The sequence below is a fragment of the Mytilus californianus genome, unplaced genomic scaffold (assembly GCF_021869535.1).
Source record: "Mytilus californianus isolate M0D057914Y unplaced genomic scaffold, xbMytCali1.0.p SCAF_7, whole genome shotgun sequence".
Lineage (NCBI taxonomy): Eukaryota > Metazoa > Mollusca > Bivalvia > Mytilida > Mytilidae > Mytilus > Mytilus californianus.
Genome location: NW_026262723.1, coordinates 113,609,624 through 113,629,740, shown reverse-complemented (window position 1 = coordinate 113,629,740; position 20,117 = coordinate 113,609,624). Strand labels below are relative to the sequence as shown.

The window sequence follows — 20,117 nt, the reverse complement described above, 5'->3', positions numbered from 1 at the left end:
GTAGTGTAGTGTAAATGCTGATGTATCAACATAATTATTCAAAAATTAAACGAAAAATACTAGAACACAGTCAAGACACATTCGTGTTATGCTAAAAGTTTTAAACATTACAAATCAAACTATGGGAAATAACCATTTTTTGTCACGTACATTAACTAATTTGTACACATTTTAACTTTGCATGTGTGCACATTTTGTAATTTAAACTTTCCAGCATTTGTATATTTATAGGACTAACACATATTATTATCATTTAGGAAGGTCAGATGTAGATGTAATATATGTGTGAACTTGCACAATATGTACTTATTCTTCCTTCATTTAACAGGCTATTATTTGAACTTGGAATTATTTTCAATTATGGAATTTGCATAATTTCTTGTGCTTGAAATTTTTAATAAATTCCATGTTTATTTGGTATTATAATGCTTTGAGCGGTTCATAACACTTCTCATATAATGTATTTTGTATAGATAGTGTTGTGCGCGGCACAGTACATTCTATTGAAAATGTACTATCTTCTTTGTAATAGAAAGTGTTGTGCGCAGCACAGAACATTAAAGTCCAAATAAACATGGAATTTATTAAAAATTTCAAACACAAGAAATTATGCAAATTCCATAATTAAAAATAATTCCAAGTTTAAATAATAGCCTGTCATTTATAGTTTTGTTTCTGGCATCTTTCTCGTCTGTTTTGTCGTACTAAATAAGTTATTTAAATTATTGACATTTTCTAAATACTATATGAATAGCGTTGGAGCTTCGCTATGCGTAGTTTATTTCAATCGACCATATTCCTCCAAATTAAAAGTAATGCTTAAAAAATATATCATTACAAAACGTGAAATTGCTCCTTTTTCGAACAACCAGGTTTTCAATTAGTACAACATACACCCGTTTCGTCTAATGAAGAATCTTTAGCAGAAAAAAGGGGAAACCAGAAACTTTCAGAACTTAACGAGTTTACAAAATAGTGAAAAATTATGCTTGTGCCACCATACATAGGAGCAAAAAAACAGTATTTCGAACAACTTTATCATTTCACAAGCAGGAAGGTTACATTAAACGACCGGAAAATCTGATATTTAGGCAGCAGATTTTACCTCTGTTTGGTGATAGTATTACCCTTGGAGACGATTCGTCTTAAAAAGAATAATGCTTTCTTCATTTTTCATTTTTTATTTTTCATTTTTTGTTTTTTGCATGCAAATTAGTGAAACATTTCTGTACGGTTTTATAGATTTATTTCTATCTTTTTATCTTATTAAGCATACTTATGAATTATCATAATTTATATGAATACATTACACCAATGTTTAAATGCTTGATTATGTCGTGATGAGTACCAGGGTCAACCCACTATTTTCTTTCGAAAATGCCTGTACCAAATCAGTTATATGACAGTTCTTTTTCGTTCGTTGCGTTTGTTGATATAGTCGAGCGTTTGATTTTGTCATATTTAATGTACTTCCCGCAATTTTCATTTAACATTGAGTTCGGTATTTTTGTAAATACTTTTTTTATGAATTTAAACGAAAATCGGTTAACTACTGTTGCCTCAATTTATTTTGTAATGTGTTTATTGGCAAAAATACATGTATCAATATTATATGTTAAAATTACAGTAGTTAGTACATAGTTACATCTGCAAAATCAATCCTTGACAAATGAGCCTCAGATTTATTTGTGTAATTAGGTTTTTTAAATCAATGACTTGATTTCCTTAATTTGATAAAAAAAAAATTTTAGGCAATGGCTATTCTTCCGGCTAGCCGGTAAAATAGCAAAAAATGTCTATTCTTCCGGCCATCCGGAAAGAAAAGCTTTTCTCTGCTATCATGCTATCATTCCGGCCATACATAACATTGAATAATGAATATGTTTTTGGTTAAGTGGTAATTGTAGCATCCAATGGAGAATGTAGTAGCAAAACATTTCCTCCCATGCTTACACTGATCTTTGGAACTATTCATATTTTGAACGTTTTCCGCGGGGACGTTACTGATTATAAACTCAAGGCAAAATATTCTGGAAATTAGTAATAAAAAAAAAAAAACAGAATTTTGAGAATAAAATCCTCAAGTACCGACTTTTATTTATATTTCTACTGGCTGTTCTATGGAATACGCTGATTCCCCGTAAATATAAACAGCTTGTCATAAGAGTTCAAAAGAAGAATATCAACATCGCTTGATATGCAGCAAAAAAACTTTTTAATTAAAGTCACTTGGCAAAAAATATGCAAAAAAGTTTTCATTTACTAATACAAATCAAAATGCAAATACATTTAATTCATAGTATACATCATATTCAGATTCTTTGTATTCTAAGGGAATGGGGGAGAGGGGACAAAAATGCCTCTCCTCTTTTAATGTTCTACCTATGAATTTCCTGCAAGGTTAGGAGTCGGGCCACTGATTTATGGCTTCAAATGACATCTTTGATTCCTAAAGAAGATCCTGAATATATCATTCCCTTAAAGTTTGGTTTCAATGAAGTCGTCAAATGATTTTGCACGATTTTTTATTTAACACATAGAAAATAAGAGAAAAGGGTAGGCACATGTAAACTGACCCAAAGTAAGATTGTGTTTATCATAACAAAAACATAATATTTTTTAATTGAGAAAATAAATAAAACATAATAAAATTAAAAGAGGGGTTTATACCCCAATTCTGATATACTAATTTCCAAGTCCAGCCATATCAGTGTATGTTGTTGATATAGTCCGCCTCATAATCTCATTAAGAAAAAATTCACACAGCTAATTAAATGGGCATATTAAAAGTCAGAATGCGAATATATATGTTCAAACTCTTTTAGGTAATTTTTTAGTAACAACAAACAAAAGATTGATTGATTGATTGTTGGTTGCTTAACGTCCAGTGGCAAATATTTCATGCATATTCAGGACGAGAACAAGTTCACAATAAATACAATAGGTAGGTTCTGTAATAGATTAAGGGATTATGGTCGGAGAAATTTAGACTGCCACGGGAAATGAGGGTATATTGGATAGGGACAGAAATTTAGCCTTGCAACAGGTCACCTACGGACCCCTCAAAGAGTTGTTGCAAGGGTTCTTAACGTGCAAAGAGCGTGGCACTCTCTTTACACGAGGCATCGGATTTAACGTCCCCATTCTGACCGGACGTGGCTGCAAATTTGTACATCCCGCACAGCCAAACGGACGCCCCACTTTAGCACGGGTTTTACTGCCGGTCGGAGGAAGACCAATGGTGACCATACTTCTATTCCCCAGTCACCCTTGGGGGATCAAACAAAAGAACTATGTCAATTGGACTGCTTTGATACGATAACTGCACTTGAATTTTTACTTGATGACATTTTTGTTCGCTATGAAAAACCCGTATATCGTCAAGTTATCGGAATTCCAATGGGGACTAACTGTGCACCACTTATTGCGGACCTGTTTCTATATTGTTATGAGTTACAATTTATGACTAAAATCAGCAAAGACCCATTGAAACAACATCTGATACAAAACTTTAATAACACTTTTAGATATTTGGATGATATATTGGCTCTCAATAATGAGGACTTCAGTGTGTACACTAAAGAGATTTATCCTGCTGAACTGACTTTTAATAAGGCTAATACTAACAATGAACACTGCCCTTTCCTGGATCTTGATATCTATATCTTTAACGGGAAATTTAAAACCAAAATTTACGATAAAAGAGACGATTTTTCATTTCCTATTGTTTATTATCTAAAATGTTCGATTCCCTCGTGTATGTAACAACGTATTTGACTTTAACGAAAGAAAGAAATTTCTGTGTTACTGAAAAATTATTACACCAGGGCTTTCGATATCACAAACTAGTAAAAACATTTACTAAATTTTATCATCGGTACAAGGACATCATTCGTAAATATAAATCAACATACAGATATCTTATACGGGAGGGATTGTGCTTGATTTTCATATGATGAAGACATAATCTTTCAATCAGTTTAAATGAGGTCTGGAGCTAGCATGTCAGTAACTGCTTGTAGTCCTTTGTTAATTTATGTTAACTGTAAACTTTGAATGAGGTTAAAAGGGATATTTCAGAAATCGATACGGTTATAAGTTCTCTTACAACTGAAACAGAAAGTAACTCAACCAAGATTCGGTCAGTGAATGAAAATATTGATGCTAAGAAAATATCAGAAAAGTCTGCAGATTATATAATAACAAGGCCTTGAAGACTCAAAATTTAGCGGAGTAGATGCTTTAAATGCTAACTTCAAATTAGTGAGAAAAGATATATTCGACTTGACTGAAAAAATAGATACAGTTAAATCGGACGTCAAAGTAAACAACAAAAGTATCTCCGATTTACACAGAAGTGGTCACATGAAAAAAGGCAAAAACGAAAACAAAGAACCATCAAAATTCACCGAAAATGATTGAAGACGGTGACATTGATCTCATTACGTTCGTAAGCCCAAAAACTCTGTCAAAATTTCAAACGGCAGAGCTCATAGATATGAAACAAGGGAAGACAACGACCGAGCATCAATATAGAGGCAAAGAAGATATAGTTTATGATAATTCTATAAATATAGACAGTCATCGATGATAATAGTATATCCGAATTAGTTCATATGAAATGTCAAAGATTTTGGAAAATCATGAAAAAAACCCAAACACAGAAGCAATCATCACAAGAACACATTGAAGTTGTTATATCCAGTGATCAAAACATGGTTTCGTTAAACAATTTCAGGAGAGTAACGGACAAACGAGTCGAACGTTTGTATGTGAAAGGAATTAGGAAAGACTGCACCGAAAGTGACATGCGAGCCTTCCTAACTGACAACAATACCAAGTTCACTTATATTCGGTTTTCACCAAAAGATTATAAAGTAACTCTGCTCAACTAAATGTGCGACTATCGGAAAAAGAAAGAGTGTATAATTCGAACTTTTGGCCACATGGCATTTTTTTCAAACGTTGGTTATCCCGTCGTCAGGTACAAAAGAGAACCAGTTATAAAAATGAAAACTATGGCGATTAACAGTATAATGTATCTAGTAATCATCTATATCTTATGTGACACTTTTATGAAGATGTTCAGTAAACTAAAATTAATGTCATGGAATTGTCGAGAGATTATGTCAAGTGTCCCATATTTAGTGGAGTGCTTGAAAGTCCACAATGTTGATATATGTGCTTTACAGGAACATTGGTTGCGAAGACACTGTAAATGTACACGACAGTATTTATTCGACTTATTTATCTGTAAATCCGAAATGTGTTGATGATAGCTACCCTGAAGCATTAAAAAATCGAATGAAGGGGTGTGACTTTTATTGTTAAATCTTCAATCGTAATATATGTAGACTTCATTGGTATAGACGACACTCGTATAACAGGAATAGAAATTCATACTTTTCACTCCGAGGGTATATATTGTTTCTGTGTTTACTTACCTGCATCGTCTAAACCTTTCGAACATTTTTGAATTTATGTTGAGCGGCTTTATGACATATACATGATATACTCTCAGCTAGGAACGGTCATCATTCTTGGAGATATAAACGCCAAAGTAAATGGTACAAGATCTTTTTGTTCCGTTAGAGATAAACGATCTGAAACATTTGCGAAATATTTGGACGAATTGAACCTCGTTTCTCTACATTTGCAATCCTTTGGGGAAGGAAATATATACTTACATTCCAGTCGTATGAAAATGGTCCATCTACAGCTATAGACCATATTTTGATATCAAAGGATAATAGCAGTCTGGTAGATTCAGCACGTGTGTTAGACGATCATTCATTCAGTGTTTAGGATCATCACCCAATCATAGCTAAGCTAACATTAGACGATACAGTAAATGTAGACACTGAAAATATAATAAAACCATGTCAAGTATCATGGAAAAAGACACGAGAAAAGATCAGTTTGGAAGACTTTTCTTTTGCAACTTCACAGTATCTGTAGGAAGTGGAAATACCGACCGAAGGATGTCTGATCGTGATATAGAGTGTTATTATACAAATATCGTCGATGCAATACAAAAATCAGAAACAGAAACTTTACCACACAAATCTTTTGTAAGATATTTAAAACCATACTGGACTCAACCTGTAAATGCGTTGCATCAACATATGACTTTAAAACGTCAACTATGGATTTCTGAAAATAGACCAAAGGGTGAACATATCACATTTCTAGAGTACAAATCTGCCAAGAGAAATTTCCGTCGAGAATTACGAAATGCATATCAAAAGGATATGCGAGAGACATATGATTCACTCGAAAAGGATTTTGATATAGATCAAATACGTCTCTGGTCATTTTTTAACAAAAATAAAAAGTCAAAGAGCTGCTTATCAAAACTAATTGTAAATGGGAGACAATGTTCGACTCAGGGTGATATTTTTAGACTGATGGGCCGAGCACTTTGAGTCAATTTTCAAACAAAATACCGGATCAGAACCAATTAGTGACAAGGAACGGGAGATAAACAAAACAGTCGAGGTCGCTCAGAAACATTTCAAAGGAACATTTTATGACAACGCTAAGCTAAATATTACAGTTAACGAAGTGAAAAGCATTTGATACGGTTTGGCACAATGAATTCTTGTATAAACTGCTTGAATATGGTGTAACTGGAAAGTTATGGTTGCTTATAGCTAATATGTACTCTGACGCTCAAAGTGCAGTTCTTTACAACGGACAAATCTCACGTTTCTTCCCAGTTTATCGTGGTGTTCGTCAAGGGAACAGCTTATCATCTAAATTGCATCTTTTATACATCAATGACTTGTTAGAATACTCTCTTGTGAATCTTTCCAGTCAGAAAGGGACAAGTTTTGGTGTGATCTGATAGATATAGGTCCAATCGAATTCAGTGCTTATCTTCATAGTTTAACTGACGAATACTTTTTAGCATGTATCTTATCATGTCATACCGACTTCGATCTGGACGAAGATGAAAGAACTATGTTTCAAAAGGCCTGCATCACAAACATTTACTGAATGTGTGCGACTTGAAGATGTATGAATATACGGGTGTCTAAACATTGGACAATAATTTGTGTATCAGATTCTATTGTATGGACATTGCTACTTTCTTAGGTTTAGAAACGTTTAATTTTCTCTTTTTTACGCATTCTTCACGTTTTATATTTTTGTAAAGGTTAATTTTGATATTACTGTCCTATCTTCCAACTTTACTTTAACTATCGATCTAACTAATGCTCTTCATTGTTGGAGGAAATAAAGATATATATATTCCCCATTTCCATTCTCAATTTTATGTTCGTTGATCTCCGTTGTAGTAAAACTTAGAAATTTTAATGCATCCAATTATATTTGATTTAGTCGTTTTCCTGTGAATTGTTTACTCCATTGATACAAATATTAAAGGTAATGGGGTAAATTAACAATTTCAGTTTGATTTCACGCTTTATTCCTCTCAGTTTACGTGCACACGCTATTATTCTGGAGTCTGTCCTATAGAAATTTGTTTTAAAGCAATCACATTTCTCTATAATTTTCTTTACGACATCTTTAAATATAAATCACGATCTCCAATCCTCTAAACGTCCATTGCATACGCGCGCTTGCAATCCGACACCTCATCCGGGACACTTTCCGCACCACATGACAATGTTGTTGATATTGAACATTTGCACAAGCGCAATCGGATGACCGGAAAAAAGAGATTTTAAACTATTCTTCCGGCTAGCCTGAACAAAACAATAAATATGAATTATGAATTTGTAAGTTTTTTTTTCTTTCAAAGGGATTTGTGGACAACATGTCTCACACTTTAAACTTTATCTGAGAGGAATATACAAATATCAATTGGCTCTTTATCTTTATGATCTTATACCAAACATTTGTCCACTTTGTGAGAAATTGTATTGGTAGTTAGATATGTTAAAATGATACTTATTTAAACAATCTTCTTTTCAAATAATCATTCTTAACATAATTCTCAATTTACATTTTTGTGGTTATCTAGCGTGCTTCGGGAGTATCATTTCACCTTATATTCTTAATTAAAGTTTGCTAATGTTTGCATAAAAATAGTTGACAATTTAAGAAATTTTTATCATCGTTTATTTGTCAATAATGTGTGTAAAAGGAATATTTTATATGCAATAGCATTTTAAAAATTTTCAATTCGAAATATATCTAATAACAAAAAAGATTTTTTTTTTTCAAAATTTAATTTGTTGTGTTAAGAGATCTGTATAGCAATCTTATCATTTAATAAGTGTGGTGTTGTTGTCTTAAGATTTCACATTTATTTATAATTCAATCAGTACTTAACACGCTTACAATGTATAACTAATATAGGCAGTTCTCCATTGACAATGTAAAACAAGCGAAATGGTTCGTCATACTAAAACTTTGATTTTTGAATTACTATTGTAAAATTGGTATGTATCTCAGATGTGTTCAAAGTATACAATTTCCTCCTTTTCTAGTGAATTTGCAAAAACTTAACTTACAAATCAGTTTATTAAAAGAATAAAACAAAATGAAAATTCAAAATATTCAAGTTTAGTTATATTAAATATTGGACCTCATTTTCTCTTTTATAAAACAAAGCAATTAATGACAAAAACCAATGGAAAAGTTACAAATTGAAGCGTCAGTGAAGGAGGTGATAGAAACCCAGAGTCAAAAACTAGACTCGAGACAAGAAAAGCACGACAGACAAAGGACGATTTCTCATTGAAAACTAAAGCCAAAGAGAAACATCTCAGCGACAAACTTCACAAATAACAGTACAAATATGCCAACTGTTGTATTTAATTTGCTACATATACATGAGGAGTATTGTACTTTTTAACAAATTATATAATGTGTCCGTGTTATATTTTGAGGACGCATCAATTCTATATAGAAATAAGAAGATGTGGTATGATTGCCAATGAGGCATTTCTCCACACGAAATAACGTAGAGATAAACTTATGATAGATCATGTAGATAACAGTCTTAAAATTGTGTACGCCAGACGTGCATTTCGTCTACAAAAGACTCATCATTGACGCTCGAATCAAAAAAGATACAATGGACAAACAAACTAAGAAGTTTTAGAGCATTAAGAGTTCTTTAACTATGTCCCTTGGTAATGGAGATGTGTTTTATTGAGGTCCGGGAAAAATTAGAATAACTGTTATTATTTACTTGTTCTTGACTCATATTTTCAGGATTCTATCGTCAGGAAGTTTTTTGCAATTGATTCTACAGAAATTTGTGACATTTAGGTAGTATTTGGTATAAACCTGACTTGTTTACATGCATTCCTGAAATCTACTCACAACTCTAAACAAACTCTAAACAAAATGTCCCTTACCAGAAGAGACTTGTCCATACAGTATAGTACAAAATGTTTCCGAGGGACAACCTACGATGATGTTTTAGGGGAAATAAAGAAAACTATAAGTCTAGATGATGTGAAATCTATCCAATTTACGGAAACTAATTGCATAGTATCTCTACAAGATTTTGAATCTAAGGAAAATCTTTTGACAAGTGGAATAACATTAAAGAACAGGTCAGTTTCATTCTATGATGTTGAAATAAATATTACAAATGTCACTGTAAAAGACCTACCATACGAACTAGATAATTGCTTTTTTGCAACCCAGATGCTTCGTTTCGGAAATGTTATTCCATCATCTGTTCAAAGGGGATATATCAAAGGTACGACCATTGAAAATGGGACCAAGTACATACAAATATTAAACTGTCAGCCCACATTACCGAACAGAACAAACTTGGGTCGTTTTGATGTACGACTCTTTGCAGACAATAATCGTACAGAATGTAAATACTGCAAATCTTCTAATCACGTTTGGTACGCCTGTCCTCAAAAACCAAAGCTACAACAGGAACAAAAACAATGCTATAATTGCACACAGAAAGGTCACATTGCTAGGGATTGCAAAAATCAGCCAACATGTAGTTTTTGCAAACAGAATGGTCACAATCGATCAGAATGTGAAAATTTTGCTTCTGATAAGGCAAAACATGACTTTGGTCCGTATGCATCCGAAATATTAGAAGGTCGACAATCGATACAGAATGAGCAAAACAAATCTATTTGTGAAACGTCCATTGAGCCAACTATCGAAACATTACCTTCGCCTAATGAAAATGAAACAGTTGCTGAAACTGGTGTCAAGCCATCTCACACAATGCACCCTACAGATAAACCATCTGAACATATAAAAGACAACGTAAACCTCATCATTGGTGCATCAAATGCCAAACGTCTTGGTGACTTTCAGCAAAATGTTGTCAATGCGTCAATCTCCGGAGCCACTCTGGACGATATAGACATGTGTATAAATTTAGGTCGTAAGAAAATTAACCCATCAGTCACTCATTTAAACAAAATTGCACTTTATTTGGGGACAAATGACATAATAAAAAACAGAGATGACAGTGATCATGTGAACATTATGTACACTAAAGCAATAGCGAAAGTCAAAGAGACTTTCCCCAAGACACATATTGGTATCTGCAGTGGTTTGCCCTGCAAAGGCAAAGGTCACAACATCACAAAGTTAAACGAGACAACGAACTTAGTAAATACCTTGAGTTCATTAAAAAACTCTGTTCAAAAGACGAGGAACTAGACTACGTAGATATCGCCGGTGAGTTTTGTAAATCGGGTATTATTGTACGATCATTATTTGACACAAGTGACGTAAGTGGTGTCCATATAAGTCCCGAAGGAAAAAGACAAAATGTGTGCTTTATTAGCAAATTTCTTTACTAAGTCACATACAACAACATCTGTAGTTGAAACCCCTGTTATAGAACGGAAACGTACCGTCACTGACAGGAGTGACCCAAGAACAACGCCTTCCTCTGCAGACAGACAAAGTAAACGACCATCCAAACAAGACTCTCCTGGTGGCAGTTAATATCTTACGTTTTTCAAATGCAGATCCTTATTTTAACTGGTTGAACCTTTTATTTTTAATATTTGTAAAAAATGGAAAGGTATACAAATTAAAAAAAATATATATATATAAAAAACTTTATAAACTACCAAAAAAAAATGTCTTTTATTAACTTAATTTTGTATTTTTTTTGTATATTTTTTGTTTGTCCACCGTATTTGTTTGCGTCTATGTGTGTACTGTATTATGATGTTAATATTATATATGTATGTAAATGTCAATATATTTGTATGTAAATGTCAATTTATTTGTCTGTTCATAGTATATGTATTGTCATTTCGGTGTAATAATATCACTGTTTACACCAAATTCAAAAGCTTTATATTTGTAATGCTTATGAAAATATAGCGTATGCGACGCAATACACATTTTTGTCACGATCGAGTAAGCAAAGTAACTATAAAACATTTAATATTGGCGACCGATTGTTTGTCACGTGAAATTTCTGATTGTAAACATTTGAAGTGCTCTAATAATAAATATGAGGGCAAACGCAAATTTTGATTTTTTAAAATAATATATGAAAAAGAAAGTTCTTTGGTCAAACAGGAGGGCAAAAACAAAATGATACTCGAAAATTATTTTTTTCATATATAAAACATTCAGATATTATGCCATTAAAACTAGCAAGTATTAATGTTAACGGATTAGGTTTAAAAAAGAAAAGAAATTGTATATTTCAATGGTTAAGTAATAGAAATTACGATATTATATGTTTACAGGAAACTCATTCTTGTGCAGAAACAACTGAAAAATGGAAAAGGGAATGGAAAAATATTAGTGGGGGCAATAGCACTTGGAACTGCGGTTCAAGTGACTCCCGTGGTGTAGCTATATTATTGAATAAAAAATTTCAGTTCAATTTTACAGAATGTCTTAAAGATGACCAAGGCAGATTGATTCATTTTGAAGTTTTTTAACGAATACATAAAATTATCATTACGATGCATTTATTCCCCAAATGACGGCGAACAAAGAAAACGTTTTTTCAAATCACTTTCATTTGATAATTCCGCTGAAAATGTTTTTCATTTAGTCTTAGGAGATTTTAATTGTGTACCTGATAAGGACCGAGATCGACACCCGGTCCATTCTCGTAATGACATAGGTCATGACGAACTGAACTATTTGATTAATAAAAACAATTTATGCGACGCTTGGAGAACTTTAAACCCTGAAGCAAGACGGTATACATTTAATAGGACTAATACAAAATCAAGAATTGATTACATGTTAGTCAGCAAAGATCTTAATAAAATGACAAATGTAAAAATTACTCACTTTCCCTTTAGTGACCATGATTTAGTAAGTGCTAAAATAAATTTGAATGAGATAGACAGGGGACCAGGGGTATGGGTTATGAATGAAAATACTATTAAGAGCGAAGAATTCAAAAACGCCTTTCTCACAATGTGGGAAGATCGTAAATCAAAAATTGTTCATTACAAAAATTTAAGAAATTGGTGGGACGTTACCAAGCACTATATACGGGCGTTATGTATGGAAATATCAGCCAAATCAAATGTAAATGATAAAAACCTTAAACAAATGGAAAACGAACTTGAGCATCTCAAATCTGACACGGTCAATATAAAATTATCAAAGACTATTGAGCTTGATAAAAACATTAAAGAAATTTACGAAAAGAAAGCTGAAGCTGCTAAGATAAGATCTAAATGTAAATGGTTTGAAGAAGGGGGAAAATCTTCCAGATATGTCTTTCAATTAGAAAAATCCAACGGACAAAGTAAATTATGGAATAGGATAAAATGTGAAGATGGTACCTTTAAATCTGATATCGATTCTATTTTAGCTCAAATTTTACGAAAAATTATTTAAAAGCGAGGGTTGGGACGAGGAAAAGGGTATCTGGCTACTACAGTTTATTGAAAGCACATTAGATGAAAACGAAAAATCAAATTTAGAAAAAAATTTAGAATACTCTGAGATTTTACAAGCTGTAAAAAGTCTTAAAATTCACAAGTCTCCTGGTGAAGGTATTATAGCCATTTTTTATCAGACATATTGGGATGTTATTAAGGACCAATTTACAGATTTAGTAAATGAAATTTTTGAAAGTGGTTCGCTTTGTGAATCACAAAGTAGGGGGATGATATCTTTACTTTTTAAAGGGCGCGAACGAGAGAACTTAAAAAATTGGAGACCATTAACTGTACTTAATTGTGACTATAAAATAATAGCTAAAATCTTATCACTCAGATTAAAAGATGTCTTACCCAAATTAATACATCCAGACCAAAAAGGTTTCGTAAAGGGTAGAAATATCAGTGAAGCAAACAGATTAATCCAAGATATAATACACTACATTGATGTAGAAGACGAAGAGGGGGTTATTGTTTTCTTAGATCAGCAAAAAGCTTTCGATCGAATAGAATGGGGATGGGTCCTAGCTTGTTTGCAAAAATTCAATTTTGGACCGAAATTTTGTATGTGGATAAACATGTTATTAAAAGATTCAAAAACAAGCATTAAAACAAATGGATTTGTTTCTAAATATGTTCCAATTTCACGATCAGCACGGCAAGGCTGTCCAATAGCACCTCTGCTTTATGTTATTCAAGCTGAGCCAATGGCTTGCGCAATAAGGGCTAATAAAGACATTGAAGGCATTAAGTTACCTGCTAATACATATACTCATGAAACAAAAATCAGTCTCTTTGCAGATGACACTCAATTATTGAATAAAAACGAAAAATCAGTTGAGAAGTCATTTGAAATTTTAACAATATACGAATTTGCTTCTGGGGCTAGAATTAACTACGATAAAAAAAAGGTCTGTTTATAGGGAGATTAAAAGGAAAAAAACCTAGGTTTACTAAAATTAAATGGGTGAAAAACAATGTTAAAACTCTAGGGGTCCATCATGGATATGAAATAGACGATAATATGATTTGGAGTGATAAAATCAATAAAATAAAAAGTTGTCTGGAGGCAAGGATTTGTATACAAATCCTTGCTGGAGGTCTGGAAAACCAGAAATCTGTCCTTCACCGGCAAAACTCTCATTGTAAAAAGTATGATCTTGTCCTTAATAGGGTTTGAAATTGACAGTCGTGGGATTCCAAACCAATATTTAAACGAAATAAACAAACTCATTTGGGCGTTTATTTGGAATGATAAAGTTAACCAAATAGATAGGAATGTTTGTTGCTTAAGACACTAAAAAGGGGGGGATGGGTATGATTAACATTTCTTCCTTTGTAAAAAGTAGACAAATAAAGTGTTTATATAAGATCATTCACTCAGATGAAGAAACTTGGAATATTTTGGGTAAAAACTGGTTAAACAAATTTGATGTAACAATTGAAGAAGAGTATTTATTATGTAGATGCACAGATCTATCTTATTTTAGTCTATCATCAATTCCACTGTTCTATATAAATGCCCTTAACTCTTTATCAGAACTAAGAAATATATATAAACCTTATACGAAGGAAGAAATACTGAAAACTCGACTTTTTTGTAACTATGATATTAAATTTAATAGAAAACCTCTATATTTTAAATCGTTCATCAAGAGTAAAATAACAACTATTAGTAACATATGGAAACTTGAAACGAATACTTTCTAGAACTGTAATTCTATATATAACCGACTTATTGATAAAAGAAATTGCATAGCCGAATATTCAAAAATTAAAAACGCTATACCTAAAATGTACATAGATATACTAAGGGGTATAAACATTTTACCGAGCCAGCAGGTCAATTTGTTAATTAAATTAGACAACTTAGATCTGTACACAATTTCGGGTATTAAAATAACTCCCAAAAATTTACAACCGAAAGATATTCAACACGTACTTAATCAAAATACCTTACCTAAGGCACAATTAAAATGGGAAACTGAGTTTGCTGTAAGTATCGACTGGAAATCAGTTTGGGGTAATTTTAAGAAATCTCTGTATAAAAAATAAAATTAGTGAATTCCATTGGAAGTCCATTCATAACATTTACACCGAATCTAGACTACATCGATTTCAGCATTCTTTGGTTCAAGGTAACTGCCATTTTTGCAAAAATCACATTGAAACACAAAATCATCTTTTCTATAATTGTAAAAAGATCTACCCATTAATATTAGATTTAAAAACTATATTCTCAAAAGTTCACTTGACACATGAATTAATTTTACAAGAGATAAATATGATCCTAGGTATTTATGACAGGCCTATAAAGTAAATTATATTTGGCAATATTCTAATATGCATAGCCAAATGGACAATATGGAAACTTCGAAATCTAATAAAGTTTGAAAACATCACTTGCAAAAATAATAGAATTATTAGACAATTTTATTGTGAACTAAAAGAAAATATCGTTTTACGTTTAAATCATTTACAAATTAAAGAACCAGATATCAATAATGATCTGGTACACTTATTAGATCAGATATGTAATAATTAGGTCAAGTGTGTACTTTTACTTTTTTAAGTTAACGTATCGATAAATTCCATTAGAAAAAAAGGTGATTTTGTTTACCTTCTTATTATATTTCCATTGTTTATATAAAAAAAAAAATATAGAGCAATGTATATAACCTGATTAAAAACTTACCTTGTTGTAAACAGGTATCACTGTTTATAGATCTGGTGTGATCAATTTAATGCATTATGTTGGGTGTGTTTGACTTGGTTTTAATTTGATATAAGAAAACTACAATATGTAATTTTATCAGTAAAGTGGACATTTATCTCGCCTGTTTTCTCTGGACAGGAGTGAGAATGTAACACACAGACCTAAGTATGCTCTCCTGGGCTACTAAGGTAATTGTAACAGGTTATTGGAAATAAATTGTATTTGAATTTAAAGAAAAAAAAAAAGAAGTTTTAGAGCATTGATGACCCCAGATTCCAAAGGATTTTTCCAAACACAGCTAAGTTAATTTATTTCTATGGCAGAAAATCCTTAGTTTTTAGAAAGTTTGGTAAACAGTTGATTTATAATTATGAGCATATCAATAATAATTCATATCAACACAGAGATGCTGACTACTGTATGTTACCGTACGGACTTCAGCAATGAGCAAAACCCATACCGCATATCAAGCTTTTACAGGCACCGAAATAAATAACGTAATACAATTCAAACGAGAAAATTTACAGATTGATTCATGTTCAAAACAATAAACTAAACATTAACTCTTTATCAACCTACATTACGCCACCATTATTGGATCTCAATATTTCTAATGTGTATGCACTGACCTCTTTTATTGTATTTATTCTCTTCTTTGTTCGCTATATATTGTAGAGTCTTTTTATTGATTCACTGAATTAATTACCAATATTTTGACAAAACGAGATTTCCTTTGAATTTATCTCTGCTGTGGTTCTTATGTATTTTCTTCATAAATGAAAAAAAGTAAAATAACAAAAATACCGAACAAGGAAAATTCAAATCGGAAAGTCCCTTATCAAATGGCAAAATCAAAAGCTCAAACACAAACGAATGGAAAACAACTGTCATATTCCTGACTTGGTACAGGCATTTCCTTATGTAGAAAATGGTGGATTAAACCTAGTTTTATAGCTAGCTAAACCTCTCACTTGTATGACAGTCGCATAAAAAATCCATTATATTGACAACAATGTGTGAACAAAACAAACAGACATAATAGGTAAAAATGTCAAAAATAGGGGTACAGCAGTCAACCTTGTGTTATAATCTTTATCACTATAATTACAAACAAATATGTCAACAAATAAAAACAAAATGGAATATAGACAAAGCACATAAGCAAAAATGAAAGACAAGAATACAAACAAGAGTGGACACACAGAAATGTCTCGCCTGTTTTTAATAGTGTTCATAATTGAAAAACAATAGCCAGGGATCTTCCTCTTCTTTCTGTTAATTTATGTAGCCACATATCCAAGTTAAGTTGCAATCCCATTGAATACATCCTGAAACCTATGTTCAAATTTTAGTCTTTTTTAGTTACCTTGACCTTAGGCTTAAATATAGGTCTGTAATGCTTTTACATTCGTGTTGAGTAACAGGTTTTTAGAAAAAACAGCATCATAAAATCACATGGGATACACTTTTGGCTAATAAATCACAGGCAAATATAGCAACAACATTTGAGTAAATAAAATCGCATTATACAAATTTTTTTTTGAAACTTTAAGTCAAATGACTACTAAAAGCAAACTTTGAAATTTCTTATGAAATAATTTTTCATCTAGATTTAAGGTTCATCAGAAGGGATTGACAAATATGGCCATTTTTTTTTATTTCCTCTTGAGTACAGACAAACCTGTGCACAAGGAAAAGTTTTAAGGCATTGCAGAAACTGGATAAATATTTGTCAATTCCTTGAGATGAACCCACCACAAAAAAAAAAAAAAAAACTAAAATTATCTTCAATCTTTGATCAAAATATTGTAAAAAGTCATATTTTCATATTATCTATTTATCTATTTATGTTGCTATGCTAAAATATTTTTTACTTATCTCAATACTTATCTTATTTCATATGTATCAAAAATCAGTAAATGTGATTCTGTTGTGCAAACAAAATTTCAAAAGTTCTTCAATCTGTACATATTCAGCCAATTAATCTTTATGAAGGGACTGGAGTGAACTGTATTCTATGTTACACATTCATGCATGAGTGACCTTATTTTAACATTTTCACACCTTCCAATGTTTTTGTTAATCACGGTTTAGTAATGATCCCTTAAAAGTTTTTATTATTTATTATCATTATTAATGTTATTTAAAGATTTTTATAAAATAATCTATTTCAATGTAAGTAATCAGCAGTTAAATAATAAAATACATTCCATACACCAAATATAGTTGACCTACTACTTATAGCATCTGAGAAGAAGACCAAACAACAGAAACTTAACATTGACCAATGAACCATGAAAATAAGCTCAAGGTCAGATGAAACCAGTCAGACAGACGTGCACACCTTACAATCATTCCATACACCACATATAGTTGACCTATAACTTATAGTATCTGAGAAGAGGACCAAACAAGAGCAACTTAACATTGACCAATGAACCATGAAAATGAGGTCAAGGACAAATGACACCTGCCAGACAGACATGTACACCTTACAATCATTCCATACACCAAATATAGTTGACCTATTGCTTATAGTATTAGAAAAACAGACCAAAACACAAAAACTTAACATTGACCAATGAACCATGAAAATGAGGTCAAGGACAATGACACCTGCCAGTCAGACATGTACACCTTACAATCATTCCATACACCAAATATAGTTGACCTATTGCTTATAGTATTAGAAAAACAGACCAAAACACAAAAACTTAACATTGACCAATGAACCATGAAAATAGGTCAAGGACAAATGACACCTGCCAGACAGACATGTACACCTTACAATCATTCCATACACCAAATATAGTTGACCAATGGCTTATAGTATTAGAAAAACAGACCAAAACACAAAAACTTAAAATTGACCAATGAACCGTGAAAATGAGGTCAAGGTCAGATGAAACCTGCCAGACTGACATGTAATCCCTTATAATCATTCCATACACCACATATAGCTGACCTACTGCTTGTAGTATCTGAGAAACGGACCTAATCACGTAACTTTAACCTTGATCACTGATCCATGAAATGAGGCTGAGGTCAGGTGAACCCTGTCTGATGGACATGTAGACGTTGCAAGGAACCCATATACCAAATATAGTTATCCTATTAATCATTATAAGTGAGAAATTTACATAACAAAAAAACTAAACTTTTTTTTCAAGCAGTCGCTGAACCATGAAAGTAAGGTCAAGGACATTGGACATATGACAGACGGAAAGTTCGTAACATAAGGTATCTGCATACAAAGTATGAAGCATCCAGGTCTTCTACCTTCTGAAATATAAAGCTTTATACAAATAGTTTACGCCGCCGTCGCAGCCGCCGCCGCCGCCGCCGGATAGTAATACCTGTCTCACTTTCTGCGACTTTCGTCGCAGGCGAGACAAAAATGACACAGCACAACCACACATTGGCGGGATGCATAAGTACCGAGCAACGCCAAAAGGATATTACCAAAAATGGACTAAACAGTAAAGGTTAATAATTTACAAAGACAAATAAAAGAACACTATAACATGTAATTAAGATGATAAACAACGTCAGTACCTAGAATCTATACTTCAAGACCATCATGTGTATTATATGTGAAGTTGATACGGAATATTTATCAACAATGTCTTGGTATCTTCCGATGAACTTTTTTTTAGAAAAAGGACGTGACGTTCTTTGACATAACCCTGGTTCATCATTTCTGCTCAGATACTGGTGACGTTTTATAAAGTCTGGGTAGAAGCTTCAAGCTCTTGAATACCGAATGAGTTGGTTTAACTTTATACATTTGCTCAGGTCGCTTTTTAAATTAATGTTCATATCATTTCATGTCTTTTAACTTATTCAACTTTGATAAAAAATTCTGCTTAATATTTTGAATGAAAAAAGTAGAAAACCGAAGCGCAAGTCAGGAAAAAGGAAAGCCAAAAACAAACTCATTGTCAAGAAAAAAAGAAAAACAATTTACAACATCACATTGAAAACTAAACGCATTCAATGAAGTCAAATACTCACCAACCAGAAAATAATGCAATCCTCTCATTATTTTACAAATTTTGTCGCATATCGGAGACAAAATACGTAACTAGCTATAAACCACTTTTATTATTATTTCCATATTAAATATTCATATTAACTTCCTCAATCGAGGTTTAAACTCAATAATGTAGTTTGTATCAAACATTTACTTGAATCGCTTATCAGTAATTGAGAGACTGTGAATTTTAGCATACATAAGCTATTGCCTATCTGACTCCTGTGCTGGTAGTGGGTATTCGTGACTTAAATTTGTCCAGAATGCTATGGTTTTATGTAATTAGATTTTTACAGATTGAAAACAAGAGATTCAAAAATAAAACATTTCTACTAAAGAACAATGAAATTTAGGTTTAAATCTAATTCAATTGCAACATATATGATAAGTCCTAGATGTAAATTTTTCAGTCATATTCTCAGGTTTTATTTTCGTTTGATGTTTGACATTTTAGAATAGAGAATGGAAACTGGGAATGTGTCAAAGAGACAACAGCCCGACCAAAGAGCATAAACAGCCCAAGGCCACCAAT

The 20,117-nt window shown here is 32.2% G+C and overlaps 1 protein-coding gene across 1 annotated transcript in view; it reads right to left on the bottom strand.

The window, feature by feature from the left end:
* Nucleotides 1-19,696, bottom strand: part of LOC127707988 (uncharacterized) — a 96,652-nt gene extending 76,956 nt beyond the window's left edge. The window contains exons 1-2 of the mRNA XM_052212765.1: nt 19,567-19,696; nt 5,688-5,860 (exon numbers count right to left, since the gene is read on the bottom strand). The gene's annotated coding sequence lies outside the window, so the exon portion shown is untranslated. The remainder of the gene's footprint in view (nt 1-5,687; nt 5,861-19,566) is intronic.
* Between the last annotated feature and the right edge of the window lie 421 nt (nt 19,697-20,117).